This window comes from Lissotriton vulgaris, chromosome 2_1 (genome assembly GCF_964263255.1).
Source record: "Lissotriton vulgaris chromosome 2_1, aLisVul1.2, whole genome shotgun sequence".
Taxonomy (NCBI): domain Eukaryota; kingdom Metazoa; phylum Chordata; class Amphibia; order Caudata; family Salamandridae; genus Lissotriton; species Lissotriton vulgaris.
Genome location: NC_141687.1, coordinates 1,026,349,081 through 1,026,363,220, shown reverse-complemented (window position 1 = coordinate 1,026,363,220; position 14,140 = coordinate 1,026,349,081). Strand labels below are relative to the sequence as shown.

Here is a 14,140-nt window from a genome sequence, read left to right as displayed (position 1 = left end):
TAGAAACACAGGCTCCAATCCCACAGGGCTCATCCAGCCATTTCTCCTTCTCAGGCTGACAATATAAGTCCAGTCCAATATATTGCTTCTATCAGTGCTTTTTGGTAGATATATTGACATTTCTTATTGTTGTCTCTAGGGCAGATCTGCTTTCAGGGCTGTCAAAAATGTTGAGTTTTGTTTGCTGACAGCCTATTGCTGACAGTGATCCAGCGGCTCACCAGCAACAGGTACTCCAATACCATATACTCACTAACCTGGGCCCATAAACACACATACACACACACAGCCTGGCAATAACCGCTTGAGTCAAAGTTTATGATTTTCCTACCATTTCAAGATTAGTCCCCTCTTATTCTCAACTAATCTTCCACTGATCAAAAAGTTATTTCCCTGGTCGATGGACCATTAGTTGAACTCGTTGATGGTGAAATGACATAAAATAATCTTCTTACATTTATGAATAGACCACAGACTCTGGAAATATTTTAAAACTTTATCTAAATTAATTTCATGTGAACCACTTATAAAGTACAGTGCAGTCTCCGTCACTAATAGGAAAGAAGTTTCAATTAATCAATTCATCAAACGCATACTTTAATCTTGCAATGACTTATTCTCAGAAAGGAGAGGATAGAGAGAAAAGAACAGCTGCACATTCACGGAAATAATAGTTACCTAGGATGGTCCCCGTGAAAGTTCAGGCGACAAAGGCTTCAGGACAAAAATCAGGACAGGATAGATGACCTCTCTAACACCGATGATTGCATAGCACCCATCTCTGACACTCTCTTCCTCCTCGAGTTTCTCCAACGATCTTCTTCTAAATTAATATTAAGATAGATAGTTCTGCATTCGATTCTTCTTCAGCATTTCTCGTCACTCCGACAGCATCCCGTGCTCTGCAGTATTAAGCAAAACTCCGTCCCACTAACTAAGACTACCTCAATTATACTCTTCGATATTCATGTACCACCCATTAATGTTTCAATATTGGAAAAATACTAACTCTGATTGTACAGGCAGGGGGGAAGATCATCTCACTGTGCTTATTTTTCATCTTAATCTATCAGTCTATTGTTCATACATCCAACCCCTTAATTCTTTATTCAACATTTTTATTTCCAGCCGTATTCACATGTTATTAGAAACAAATGTTACATTTTTCATGCATGTCTATTCATTCATGAGTCTTCAATGCTAGTTCCCAGGGTATGTATCTTTTGTGTCCTTGGATGGTGTTCAAGAGTCTCGTCACTCTTCCGGCTCAATCTCACTAGGCATGCGCAGAGGTCAGGTGGTTAACAGACTCTGGACTCATAGGAAAGGTCCAAATACGTACTAATAAAATAGTCGAAGAGACAAATGTTAATTTAAAAAATGAACGGTTTTGCTGTATACCACCTATCTCTACTCTAACCCCATTCATTTATTAATGCTTTCCCCCATATTGGCATTAGTAAAATAGCTTGTGTTAGTTTCAGCAAAGCAGATTCCAAGCATGTGAGCTTTCAAGCCGCCATCTTAATAGCGTTTGCTCATGCGCAAGAAATCCCCTCCAAGCGACAGCTCGTCATACTACGTAGATGCAGTTGACACATGCGCAATAAAGATATTCCGTTAGCAGCCATTTTAGAATTTCGCTCAAGTTACTTATTAATAAACACGTAGGCAAGCTTCTCTGTCTTTTATGTTCAGTGTGGTGCGTATTAATTTTACACAATACGTAATTAATACACTATTAGAAGTTACATGAGAGGGTTGCTTCTGAGCAAGTCTCTTTTCTATGAGTCCATGCTCCATCAACAGTATATCGGAGAGACATACAGGAGAACCTATCGAAATTGACCGTTAAGAAACAGGATTTCAAAAAGACTGCAGCTTGCACAGGACTGTACGAGTGCAGCCGGGACAAACCAGAGAGTAGGCAGATCTGTAGGTTTAGGAATACACTGCTTTCGGAGGGGGTGTGGAAAAGAAGGGGCCTGTGTTGTTTTTCTTCCGTCACTGCAAGTGATTCTTGGTTCTCTCTGCTCATACCACTTCAGTGTTTTTTTCCTAAACAGTGTGATATTATTTGGATATTTTACTATGTTTACAAGAGGTCAAAATGCACCGAAATGGCACTAAACACAAATAAAACATTACCATTCTATCAGACATCTCTGTCAGGCTTCCAAATGTTGTAATGGCAACATTTGGAAGCCTGAGCCTTTCGCGAACAGACAGCAAACAAGTGACGCACTAATACAGGCCTCAAAACGTGCACTTACTTGCCATGTCATGGCCTAATCAATTCCTACAGTGGTCACACTTCCTTTTGAAAATATTTTAAATCTGTGAAGCATAAATGTAAGTCATGTATCGTTTGTGTGGCACGTTATGCCAATCCTGGCTTTCAGCTAGCAGTCCTTGGCTTTATAGGAGCTGGAAACCAATATACATTTTAGCAAGAGGACAATAACCAATCCCATAAAGTCCTACAAGAATAAAATCTAAACTGTGACTTAAGCTGCATCCCTCACCAGGCTTCAGTGTCCAAAGCCTGCTATCCTAGGTTTTCAAACTGCAAACATTTAGAAGCACTTGGGCATATAAAAAAACATAGACACACACACAGTTCCACAGACATTCATGTCCACCCTCTGACATAGAGACAAACATACACTAATACGAAGTTAGAGGCTGCTAAACATAAAACTTACCTGCTCCTCTACGGCAAAAGCATGCACACCTTTTGTCTCCAGACCAGGTCCACATGTCCCGACTCTTCCGGCTGCTAACTTTGGCTGAACAGCACAGCACAGCCAGACACACAAGCTTCTACCCAATTAGAAGCCGGAAAAGGGATGTAGGTACCAGGGTAGGCCTTTTTCATATTTACATGGTGTGTTGAAGCTATAGAAATGCATTGAAAAGTGAAAGAAAGGTATTGGAGAAAGTGTGTGATCAAATAGTACTACAAATGATGGATAGAGGTTCAGGTAACCCAAAGGAAGTGATGAAGATTGAAAGCCATGATGTAGAAGTGATGTTTGATTCTTGCTCCCACTTGACTATACTTTCACAACAAACATTTAAAGAAATATTTGGTGGAAGAAAAAGATTAAAGAAAATGGACATTCGACCTGGAGATTATGGAGGTCAGATAAAGATGAGAGGGTATTTTCAAAGCGAGGTAGAATTTAAAGCAAGGCTTGCTGTAAGTAACATGTATGTTTCCAGTAAAGGGGGTAACATTCTAGGCTGGCCTGTACAAAAAGATTTGATGTGAGAGTTTGGGGTGTCTCAAAACATATGTTCATAAAACAAAACTGGTAGCAGGAGCCATTCCAGCAGGTTCACAAGTTAGTAAGTTACCTACAACTGTACGTGATGAGGTGGAACAAGAACTAAACAAATTGGGTTTGTTGGACATCGTAGAATTTTTGTTTTTTGTTAGCACGAATTTGACCCGAAGATATCGGAGCGCTTTACATGAGCACCAGTTGCGTTACGGACAGACAAATTAATTTTTTGTAAGGCATGGAAAGATTAAGCTTAAGATAGAAGCTGGTGAAGCCACTGAGTGGCTGCGCCTATTGCAGTTGCTCGTAAGCCAGATGGTAAAGTTAATTTGTGCATCGATTTAAGAGCTTTAAACAAAGCTGTTATTGTGCTAAAGTTTGTTCACCCTAATAAAACAGAAATTATGCCAAAAATAACTGATACAAAAGTTTTTACTACTCTGAATTTAACATCTGCATATATCAAGTGCATCTTCATCCACAGTCGCAACAACTGCTTGCATCACACCCATGAGTGCATAGGGTTTCAAGTGTATGCCTTTGGTTTTGTGTTGGCTGCATCAGTTTTTTAGAGGGTTATGCCATCCGTGCTGGCCCACTTTGCTTGGTTTTTTTTTATTATCCTGATGATGTTCTAATATGTGGGAAAGGTCAGGAACAACATAACGAGAGAGTGAGAATTGTTCTTGAACAATTTCTACATTTCGGCTTAACTGTCAAGTACAGAATTGCAGGATATGTTGCAATGAGATCTATTACCTTGGTCATCGAAGCACACCATGAGGAGTCAATACAAAAAAAGAACTGGTGGACTCCATTTAAAAGTTAAATTCCCAAAGTACTAAGGATGAGTTAAGATCTTTGTTAGGGATGGTAGAGTACTAGAGTAAATGTGTTAACAACATGGCTACTAAAACGTATAATATATGAAGGTTATTGAAGAGTAAAGTGGTTTATGAATGGAATGAGGGTAAAAAAGAGTTGACAAACATCAAAAATTATTTTTAAAATGCACAAAAATTGAAAACTGTTAACCCTGGGCGCAGAGCTATAATAACCACTTATGCTAGTGCTAATTGACTTGGAGCAGTTTTGACTTAGGGTATGACTCAGGTGAACAGATGAATGCGTTAACCTCAAGATCATTATATAGACCTGAATTAAATCATTTGGCCACAGAAAAATAAGCACTAGCAGTTCATTGGACATTAAACACATTCAGAAACTTCATTTGGGGTGCATTTGTTATTGTCATAACTTTAAGTTTCTTTCTGCTTGCAAAGTTTGCTAAAGGAAGATGTGTAACATCTTCCTTTATTTTACCTCACCCTACTCATAGAAAGTTCCATTTAGAATGCTGAGGAGGAGCGAGAGATTTGAGAAGCTTCAACTGCCAGTGGACAGGTTGTCGTATCTCATGGCTGAGATGCTTTATAAATAAACTGCTTCTGTTCAAATTTGAAGTCTCTGCGGGTATCTTTTATGGTGTGAGACTTCAAACCCCCACCCAACATCCCTTCCTGTTTCTTTATAGTGGTTCTACCCATCTCGCACTTGGAGCACGGACAGCTTAAGTTTCTAATAATTGACGGTTGGGCATTTGTTGAGAAGTTAGATAGCAGTGACGGCTGGTGACATTTGAAAGTGGTGGGGCGTAGCGCGCGTGACCGAACAAACCGCCCCACACCCCCACCCGAAAAAATTGAAAATCGAGTGGGCATATGGTGCATTTTCAAGCAATAATAAACAACTTGTTAGGTTGCTGGTGCTAAGAACTGTGAGATGCAGGAGCGAGCTACAAACCTACGGAGTTACTTAAACAAAATGAGAAGTGCTCAAACTTTTAAAAGAACAGGTCAATGCATTGATAAATCGAGCTGGACAGACATTTTTGATATCCTACACAATCCGATCAAGCAAAAATATTTCTTTATAAAATAACTGACTAGTATCACAGAGCCACCCACACAGAGATAAAAAATGACATGAGTTTGACTTGCCGTCCAATTTTATGCATTACGTCTTAACACCTTGGCTGCTTGACTCATTCCCCTCCTGTGCTGGAGGTCAATATAAATGGGTGTGGTCATGACGAGCTCAGCTCGTCATGAGCACACAAGCACCGTGCCTCATGACGAGCTGAGCTCGTCATGAGCATCGAAGGGGTTAACCCTTGCATAAAGTAATTTACATATTTTTTATCCAGGTCATAATAAAACAAATGCACATAAATACATAATTTGCACAACCTTGCATGCCAACCCCTCCCTTCCTAATACTTTCAATTCCTACCACAGCACTGTAACCGGGAAGAAAGTACATATAAAAAACAATTGCATTTATTTCCACCCTATAGTCATTCATGATGTTGTATTCCATGCTTTAAAAGTGTGTTAATTCACTCATAACATACATTCACATAAAATGTGCCGTTCAACCCTTTTATCACTTCACTATTAATAATAATAATCCTGACCAATCAACTCCCACTAGGCTAACACAGAAAATGTAAACTTACCTGACCCCAGGGTCGCGCCTTTCCCGCCTCAGGACCCACCTCAGTTGAAGAAGGTGCCATTCAATAAAAGAAACAAAAGAAACAAACCTGTTCTGCGTGGTGCTCTCCCATGAAACAGAGCGTGCCATATTTTAAAGCTGCTCCGACAGGGCCTATCCAGGAACATAAATAACGTCTGCTCTGTCTTAGTGGTGCCAAAAATACAGCTCTTGAAATACTGGCTTGCTTCCACTTTTGACATTGTCCATGAATACCTTTAGGACTGCCGATTCTTTTTTATAAACATGCTGCAAGCAGACAGCAGCCACATGATGGGCCAGAGATACTCTTCAGATCGCAAACGCTTTTTTTTTTTAAAGGCTTTTTTTTTAAACACTGCACATCTACACTTGTCTTTCCAAGGACGCTCCTCTGGCTGTTTTCAAGTGCCTTTGCAGCGTGCCCGATGCGAACCATAAAGCGCTGTACTGCCTTCACCAGGTCGCCCCAGCCGAACCCAACCTGCTATAAACTGAGTGCTAAATGGCAAAATATTAACAGTATGACCGTCTGTAACATCATTAGCAAATACTATGTGTCAGCAGTAAAGTTAAACATAGAGCTAAACACTCGCAGCCGACATCTGCTGTGTACCCTGTCCTATGTCCCGGACAGTGAGGCCAGTGACTGAAGGTAGTAGCCCCCTACTCCGATCAGCAACAAGGCTGGCTCTCCTGACCACGCAACGAGCAGGCACCCGAGGTCCTGTTTGCGCCCTTCAGTTCCGTTCAGCCACGAGTCCGACGTCACTCTCTCAGCCATACTGATGCAGTGACGTGACACTGCTCCAGCAGCGCCAGGATTGGCTGTGGAGCAGCGTAACTCCCTGCCCCATTCGGAGACCAGGGCTGCGGCATGAGGCAACCCTCGGTCTCCCAAGGGGGAGGCTACTGCGCATGTTCGGGCTGGTCAGAAAAATGACCAGCCCGAAAGCAAACATGCGCGCCAGTAGAACTGCTGAACCAGTTACCCGATCAGATACAGCCCCACCCCCATTTTCCCCTATTGCGGCCGGTAAAGTTTCTGATGGCGGTGCGCATTGGTTCGTGGGGCAACGCCCGAACGCCCCAATGGACGCACCGCCGCTGTTAGATAGAGAGCAGATCAGGGGTCTCCAACCCTTTCTGTAATAAGAGCTACATATGTTCAATGAAAAGCCTAACAAGCTACTAATATTATTAGCGATATAAGTAGTTCACATCAGACAAGATTACATTAGTGACCACAAATTGCAAACATTACCAGCAGAGATCACTTCAGTGCATCAGGCACGATTGCTAGCAGGAAAGTAAAAATAGCCTGTCAATGTGGAATGCCTCTATATGTGTAATACATAACAGCCGTAGGTACAACGCCCCTGGCATCAAGTTAATATTATTAATAAATCTCCCCAACACTTTTTGATGTCTCAATCAAATATCAACTTTAAGTTTATTATGGAAATTCTACCACTCTTCACACATGAGCATAAGAGTTTTGAAAACAGATAATTTTTTGTCTAAAATACATGCTATATTAATTCATCAAGCACAAGCTTCTAATTTAGAAGAAGAGGCTGCACACGAGAGCCGTTTACAGGTAGCTGGACATCTACCAGTAGCTCACGAGTTACTCGTTGGAGAAACCTGGTGTAGAAGTACCAGTAAATATTTCCTCTCCGAACCAGTACTTTAGCAATGAGTCGTCTTTTTCACTTTAAATACAAGTTTTTCATCTCCAAAAATTATTTAAAAAACTAGTTAATAAAGGCAAATTCTAAAAGATTATATATCACTCCTAAAATACATCAAAATGGCTGAATTAAATAGCCTATAAGTGTGTATAAAAAGGTTAAGCAGAGAAGAGAGTGCATAACCTTAAACTTCACATGTCCTGTGGTACAATTACCTTTTCCAGATTCCAGACACACTTTTCATACTAGACTGCGCTACGGAACCAAAAGGATGTAACCGGTTGAAAGCCATCTTGTGTAGGTGAGCTAAACACACTTCTATCGCCGCTGATTGATCTGTTCCTCCACAACTGTTATTTAAACACGTCCTAAATATCTTCTTGTGTTTTCAAACTGTTCTGCGTGTTTACCTGTATGACTGATCAGAAGGCCATGTGCGGAATGGGGTGACAAAAATGTAGGGGAACATTTGACAAATGTTTTCTCAGCGAGCAGCTCCAGTTGCTGTAATTGCAGAAATGGGAAAAAATGCCTCCAAGAAGCATCGGGTTAATTGAAATGCAAAATGTATGTGTCACATTGGAACGTTTTTAATGTTCAATATTTAATTACATTAAACGTAATTATAAATCATGCCCTAATGTGCAGATCAAATTATTCCTAATGTATTTACTTATTTGAAAGAATATAGAATAAAAGTGGTGTTTCTATCAAAACGAGAGAGGCAGAAGCCGGGCTAGGTAAGCAAAAGATTGTGTAGTCCCTTTTCTGTTTTTTGCGTTTCCTGTTATCTATGACGGTTGCCCAGGGAGAGGCTCCGCCTGAGTAAAGTATCCTGCGCGTGGAAGGGTAGGGGCAACCTCACGTGACAATTACGTCTGCTTACCCCTCCCCCTACATAAAAGGCGGACGCCATTGTTTAGATGGTGGTGCGAAGTGATCTGGTGTTGGAAGGTGAGCAAGGTTTGTTTATCACCTGGGTTTGAGTTGGCCGATTTGAGGAGCAGTTCGTCGCTTCCTCTTTGTTGTGTTGAGCTGAGCAGAGCTCCGAACACTCTCCCCCTCAATACAGGTTTTGCGGGTAGCTCCGATCCTACCGCCACTAATTCCAAGGGTGGCAATTATATTTTAAAATAGGAGCTCCTTATAAGTGGATGCTATGTTGCCGGTGGATTTCTGTCTCATGGCGACGGCGGTTTATGTTTGCGATTTTACATGGATATCAGCTGGGGCGCGATACTGCCTCCGTGGCCTCTCAAATCGGTGACACCTCCTCCCTTCCTATTAATTACTCGACTTGTTCCTACTAAAATAAAGTGTCATGAAAAATAGATAAGCCCACTGTTAGGTATCCACTGACGACTTATGCACCGCCCAGTCCGAAGCGTCCTCACATTTGTTTTGTGCGAGATAATGTGACGTGGAAGATGAAACGTCTCCCTTGTGCCCTTTCCTTCGGTTATGTGGACACAACACTGTTGTCGCTTCCTATATTGTCTGCTGCTTTCGAACTGTTTCTCTGCTGTAAGTGTTCTGCGGTTCCTTCTCAGCTGCCGAAAGTTCTCCTACTCGCCAACACATTTGTAAATATTCAGGCAGGCGCACTCACCACATCCCTGCTAGGAAAGTGCAAATGTGTCAACAAGCCCAACACTAACTTCATCGTTGGCGCATTTAAACATTCGACTTTAATGTTTGTGATCAGTCGCCTTTCCTGGGACACAGCCTCGATCTTCTCTAACACGGAAGTGTCAAGACTTTACAATTTGTAGGAAATGGCGGAGTCTGCTGTCTGTCTTAAGTCAATCATTCTGCCAGAATTCTACTTTTTCTCTAGTTTGTTGATGCCAAGAACTTAATTACATCGTATGAGCCGATTAACCAATAAAGTTGCATTGTTTACAAACGTGTCCTTTTGGTTTTATTTCATATTGACACTTATTTCCCGTTTTAATGCGTCTCACCGACTTGTGCCATCTGAGCTGACGAACAGGTTTATTTGTAAATCCTTTGAAGTGGATTTCGTATATTCTGTGAAGTTGTGATATTCTCTAAAAGCAGTTTGTTATGCAGAGCGATTCTTTAGTTGTATGCTTTTGGTATCTTTTTCCACGTAGCTGTCAGGGCAACCGATGTGTTGGGTGTGGAAGATCCTGTGACTTCATATCAGTGCCTACTTTTTGTTTTCTGTGTGTCGGACAGACTTTAAGGGAAAATGTTTTTTAGTTTCTGGATGAACCCTTACCCCTAGTGATTGCGGGTTGCAAATGTTCTACAAGTCCCTTGATAACAATGCTACCCTGTCTATCCCCTAACCCATATAATTTATGTAAAGTCTATAATGTTCATGGAGACATGGATATTCGTGATTATTGGGTGTACCCCACTGATTTTAACTGCATAGGGATCTTCTAGATCGTCACAATAGGAACGGTCTCTGATTATTCTTTCTTATGTGAAGGAATAATCTGAAGGTACCTATCTTCAGAGAGAACTACATCCCAGAACAGTAGTATTCCCTCTTTAATTAGGGTTACGCCTTATAAATACTTTACTACCCCATTTCTCTTTGTTAACACAGAGGTTCTTTGCTTGTGTAGGTTTTTGCATTGTTTTATTCGGAAAACTGTACTTAGAAAGCTGTCATTTTGCTTGTAGCTTACTAACCCTGTGGAGCAACAATTTGTTAGAGGCCATGTGCATTGCACTGTATATTTCTTTGTGTCGACTGGATGTATACAACCAGTTCGAACAAGGGTGTGATCTCTCTTGCAGTTGAAAAATATATTGGAAAGTCTTGTGGATAACGTGGTCTTGGTGGAGCAAGACTTTGTTCAAAATGAGTGTTTCCTTACAAAGATGTCTGGTCACAGGCCTTGATGTTTTGTGAGGGAAATAGGTTTTAGAGGTGACTTTAGTTGTGTTTGAGAGCATCCAAAAATAATGATGTAACCGCGAAGTTGGTGTTGGCCAGAAAATGTATATACATTATTTTTGTAAGGTATCTTGATATTAAGGGAAAATTGGTTTGATGCAAGAGCACATTCCTGCAAAAGGTCAGTCCAGGTTTTGGGATTCAGTTGTGTAAGACCTAAGGCGTTACCAAGAAGATCTGAGTCACTAATCTGCAATCATATGGAAAGAGGTCAGTCCCTGGCATTTAGCAGCCTGAGTTGCGACTACATGTGTACAAGTTCTCTGTTCCATAATAATGAACCCGATTTCCTACAATTTGCAGTAGTTATATTACTTTTGAGAAAAAAGTAAAGCTGTTCTGTGAAACCAGATATAGAATAGGCATATTGAAGGCTGAAATGTGTAGGTGGAGACGTTCTGTAAAATAGAATAAGGCTGTCTGAAATTCGCTGGATAAATACACCTAGGGGGCTTGTTGAATTGTGATAAATAGGTGAAAACATGGCATGAGAGAAAAAGCGGGACACGATTTTCATTGTGTGTGAACAGAGGCAGGAGTACATTTTGGAAAATAGTTCATGTACAGTGATTTAAACACGACCAATCTAAAGAAAGGGGTTGTGTGGTTAACGAGATTATGAAAAAACAAATAAAGGACCTTTTATTAGTCACCCTTTGGGGACAGGTGGTGGATGCTTTTGTCATTTTTTGTTTTTCCTGCATGCTCAGATCTGCCGCTTTTGAGCCCTATACGCCTTTCAAGACAATTGACTTGGATACAATTTAGGACTATGCTCACCAAGACATCCTAACTGTTGAGATCCTGTATGTATTGGTACTTGGGATTAATACCAGATAGTTGAAAGGGCTTTTTGATTATTATTTTTAAAAGGGCACATCAAGTACTGGCTATTGGTTAGGCATATTCCACTGAGTAAAGTAATTAACCAAAATTCAGTTAACAAATCTCCAGAATTGGATATAGTGCTACACAAGGCTTCCTCAACAAGTACCTTGTGAGCTGCTGGAAGTGCCCCAGCTACCTGCAAGTAGCTCTTCTGTGTGCAGCGTCCGCAACTAAATTAGAAGCTTTAATCGGGTCCCAAAAGAGACCCCGCGCCAAGGTTGACAGTGGGCTGCACGGTGTGGGCGTGGCAGGACCTTGGACACAGAGCGGGATTGGAGATGTTGTTTGCCCCTCTATCCCACTCATCAGACACCCAGAACGACTGGTCACTACAGCAGTCTGGGTGGGTCAACGACCCTGGAATCCCCCGCTACAAACAATGGGCCAGGCGTTCCACAATGGGCTGTTTGCCACTGTTGATGAGGCGTTGGGTGAAGATCACACCGGCATGCTGGATAGACTAACTTATTACCATTTTAGAGCAGTGTTGTGCACACTGTATGAATCCTTTCCTGTTGCGCCACAAACATTTCTAGTACCTAGAGGAATTTCTAACGAATCCCTTTCCGCAGAAGCTCATCACTTGATTGTACTCAGAAATGCAGCGTACAGCGCCGATATGCGTCTCCCCTGCACAGCGCTAATGGGAGAGGATCCTGGTGGACCCTTGGAGGAGGATACGTGGCCCTACTGCTGTGCACAGATAAAAGCAATGTCACCTAATTAGAGACTGAGGCTCATCCACTTCAAGTTCATGCACAGACTGTATAGGACCCCTGTATGGCCGCATAGGGCAGGTCTGAGTGAGGATGTGAGGTGTGTGCGTTGCAGAGCCCCAGAGGCCTCTTTTCTGCACCTGGGCTGGGAGTGCCCGGTGGTGACTAAGTACTGGGAACATATATTCGATGTATTGGCCCTGCTAACATACTGTTATTGAATGCTCCCCTTTAGTGGCCGTGCTGTGGTATGTCCGCAGAATAGCCATTGAGCACAGCCATGCTGTTGCTTTTGGTGAAGGGAAGAGTGGCTATTTGCTGGGGCCGCAGGCGCAGTCCAACAGTAGCTTAGGGACGCAGCATTCTGCCATAACCAGCTGTCTGATTATTGTGAGTTCATGCCTGCACAGTCTCAACCTAAAAACATGGGCACCACTTCTGAGCTATCTATATTCCCTATCCCATTACTGTTAGCAATCGTGCCTGATGCACTGATGTGATCTCTGCCGGTAATTTTTGCATTTGGTGGCCACTAATGTAACCTTGTCTGATGTGGTAACTACAACATCTCTAATAGTAGCTTGGTAGGATTTTAACTGAACATAAGTAGCTCTAATTTCAGAAAAGATTGGAGCCCCCTGTGCTACACCATCTCGCATATAACACAATCTGGCTTCAGAAAACACAATTCTACTTTAACTGTTTAATTCTTGATAATATGGCAACAGCACATTTCTAAAATCCTCCCCATTTTACTACCAATGTGCAGGTTTAGAATCTTCACTTAACACACTTGACATGTTTGTAAAGGTTGGACGTGTGAATGTTCTTTAGAAATTCTACAGTCTACTATTATTGTATAATGGAACTTGGGCAAAGTTATGTTAGAAAAGGCAAGTTTTAAAACTCAAATTCCAACTTTTAGAGAAGTTAGACTGTGGTGCTTGTTGGTGGACTTAACCCATACCTCTTTAATATATTAATCTTGGATCTTCATCCAGAATTGAGCAAAGCTAACAGCGTTCATGCTAAAGTTTATTCTGGTTATCTTTCTTCTATGTACTATGCAAACGAAGAGTAGAATATTGCCTCAAATCAAGTTACAGGTCTACATAAAGTTTAAGACTATGCCGTTTGGTTTGAAAGCTAATACAACAGTGCCTGGATGGCAAACCTTTTAAGTACCTGGAGAATAAGAGGAATATGGCCTTAAATTAGTTACGTTTGTCCTGGAATGCTTTGCAGGAAGCAAGAAAGGTCACTGCAAAAACCACTATCCATGATCTAAATTAAACACTTGACTCTGCGTCCTTTTACTGCAGAACAATACTAAATTACCTCTACGTCCCTTGTCATGATACAATGAGGTTCGTCTAATTATTGAAACAGGAAATTCTAGCCCATAACCACACTGACCCTTGGTGTAATCCACTCAAGGGCCAGCATGCCTTCGGCACTTATGTTTGTTTCCTCCCAGGAATTGAACGTTGGATGAGGGTCACCGCTGCTGGTGCCTCCAACACTCTGGTTGGTGGCACTTCTGTAGCGCTAGTAGTTATTGATGTGCGACTCGGAGAGCAGCCTATGCATCGCGTGTACTTTTTGTCTAGGGCACCGAGCTAGGGCTGCTTCCCTCAAGTGTTTTGACTTATCTCTGCAAAAGTGAGATATTTCCGTCTTTGCGGATGGAGCTTTAGGCAAGAGGCCATTATGGCTTGCGTTTAGCTCCCATGCGCAGACCAGGGCTGCTTCCAGTTGTGGTCCTGCTTTAGCATTTTTCAGTCTGTGCTTGTGCGAGCGAGGCGTAGCAATGTGTGAGGCTTCTTTCTTTAAGGGCATGATATTTAAAGGTGTCTTGTGTTGAAGGGCACTAGTTCCTGTTGCGGTGTGGGTGTCTGCTGTTTATCAAGATGGGATAACATGCAGAAAAGAGACATGTTTCTTCTTCCTCTTCTAATGCATCTGGCTCATCTAGAGGATCTAGATCTCGTTCTCTATCCCCATAAAAGTCTAGGAAGAGATATTTGGAAGATGAGGATCATAAAGCTCATTTTGGAGACCTTGACTTCTTTGATAGAAAAAACG

General features: G+C 41.8%; 1 protein-coding gene across 4 annotated transcripts in view; it reads left to right on the top strand.

Moving 5' to 3' along the window:
- The first annotated feature begins 8,349 nt into the window (after positions 1-8,349).
- The window catches only part of MARCHF7 (membrane associated ring-CH-type finger 7), a 227,258-nt gene continuing 221,467 nt past the window's right edge, over positions 8,350-14,140 (top strand). For 2 of the 4 annotated variants that reach the window (XM_086956639.1, XM_086956641.1), the window contains exon 1: positions 8,401-8,470. The gene's annotated coding sequence lies outside the window, so the exon portion shown is untranslated. Of the gene's footprint in view, positions 8,471-14,140 lie in introns of all 4 variants that reach the window. The other 2 variants (XM_086956640.1, XM_086956642.1) reach the window with 2 other exon arrangements.